Source organism: Megachile rotundata, unplaced genomic scaffold (genome assembly GCF_050947335.1).
Source record: "Megachile rotundata isolate GNS110a unplaced genomic scaffold, iyMegRotu1 scaffold1456, whole genome shotgun sequence".
NCBI lineage: Eukaryota > Metazoa > Arthropoda > Insecta > Hymenoptera > Megachilidae > Megachile > Megachile rotundata.
The window spans coordinates 27501-29899 of record NW_027474752.1 but is presented as its reverse complement, the minus strand read 5'-3'; positions in this window follow the sequence as shown (position 1 = coordinate 29899).

Below are 2399 nucleotides of genomic sequence, written 5' to 3'. Positions count from 1 at the left end.
CGTTTGGTATTTATTTTGGCGAGAAAAGGAAAAAAAATTTTTTTTCGATTAATTTTGTCATTAAATTTCGTAAAATAATTGTTAAAACATCGTCCGTATACTTTTTAGCGTGTTTGACAACTTTTTGAAAAATCGATTTTTTCGCGCTAAGTTTTACCGCACTTTCGAATTGGCACGTTCGGATCGCGCGTTAGCATCGTAAGCGCCCGTGCGTAACGGCCGGCGTCGCCGACCATCCGGCCGGCCGTTCGGTACCTATAAGGAGACGTTCGGTCCGATCGTACCAGACGGAACAGAGTCGGGCGCGTGGCTATTCTATGACCTCGGTTGAGAACTAGTCCACCGCTCCTCGTGCGTAACTTCGTGTTGCCTCGACTGTTCGTGTTCTCGGTATCGATGCAGGATTTTCTCCACACTGCATTGTCGCGTGTCGGCGTCTAAGACCAAATGGCACATATGCGACGAACCTTTAACATGAGGCTGGTGACTCGTATGCACTTTGGTGTGTACGTTGTACTGACTCAAGCGGCACAGGCTACTAAAAATTAAAAAGGGATAGAATAAAACCGACCGTTCTAAAACGGGCCAAAAAAGGTTTTATAAAATTTATTTTAAAAATGAATTAGATAGTGGTGTTGAACGAACTTGTTCGTTACAACGCCTTCAGTCGAGAGGCTAAAAAATTTTGAAACGGAATATTTATTCCGAAATTCAGAAATGATATTACGTCCCCTTAATGTTTTGTGCGTCTCGAACGCCTAAATATTTTCTCGATGCGCGAGAAAACTTCTTCTTCGCGGAGAGTTTTTCGGTACGATGAAGTAAAATATTAAATAAATGCTTCACTATACGTACAGCGCAGAGATATTGAAACGAAATAATATGTAACTATGACTCGTAAAAACGGTTTCTGAAATGGAAACTTCTTCCAAAGTGAAGAGTTTTCGGTACGGGTGATTTCTCGATATTACATCGAGTTTTCGCTTATACGTACAAAAAATATTATTACGGTGTGTATCGTAACTATGACACGAAATTTTGAGAGAGAGAAAATAAAAATTTGGGTGGATTTGTAAGAATCGATGTGCCCAGCGCGAGCTAAAATTCTCTGTGTACGTGCTTGCTCCGATTTGTTTTTTTCGAACAGCATGTCCGTTGTACGCGCTATCACGGTACGTTCAGCACGCCACTTGTACGCGCTAACCTTTATCGGTGTGTCTTAAATAAAATACCAAAGAGAGTTGAAAGGAGAGAATAGAAGAGAGAGTTTGGAGGAACAAAAATTTAATATGACTGAAAAACACATGAGAGAAGAACCAAATAAAAAAAGGGAACGTTTAAGCTGATATTGGTTCATCACAAAAAAATGGTATTTATGAAAAAGGCGGAAAGAACACCGATATTGTGGAGGTTCAATACGGAGCGTGTGTGGTTTACGTGCTTATACCGTTTCGATGTAAAGCGTGAAAGCGGGTGTACGTGCTTCCAAAATTTCAACGGATACACACTTTCCGGCACGGAGAGAGTTTTAGCGGGATTTTCTTTTACGCGCTTCTTCGATATCCACGACGAAAAGAGAGACTAAAAACGGAGGTTTCGTATCGATATATGCCTAGCGCGAGCTACCTTTGTACGTGCTTCCTCTTGTTCGTTTTTCGAACAGCATGTCCGTTGTACGCGCTATCACGGTACGTTCAGCACGCCACTGTACGCGCTAACCTTTATCGGTGTGTCTTAAATAAAATACCAAAGAGAGTGAAAGGAGAGAGAATAGAGAGAGTTTGGAGGAACAACAATTTTTAATATGACTGAAACACATGAGAGGAGAGAGAAGAACCAAATAAAAAAGGAACGTTTAAGCTGATATTGGTTCATTGCAAAAAATGGTATTTATGAAAAAAGGCGAAAGAACACCGATATTGTGGAGGTTCAATACGAGCGAGCGTGTGTGGTTTACGTGCTTATACCGTTTCGATGCAAAGCGTGAAATGAAAAGCGGTGTTACGTGCTTCTAAAACTTTTCAACGAGAAATCTTTCTGGCACGAAAGGATTTGCATTTTTTTACGCGCTTTATCGATACAAAATAAGAGAAAGAGACCCCCGTGGAGGAACGAAACGTTTATATCGACACGGTTTCGATTCGTTTCGACGAACAGCATGTCCGCTGTACGCGCCATAGCGTATTGTCCAGCGTGATCCGCTATACGCGCTATTTCGGTGTTGTGTCGTTAAACGAAATATTGTATATCAAAGACTTATAATATAACTTCACGTAATATAAATAATATTACGAACCAGAAAAGGAAACGGGCAAAAAGAGGAGAGCTGCAAATTGGTTCGTGTACAAAAAGTTGTACAAAAATAATCATAAAAGAAAAGGGAACGTTTAAGCTGAAAA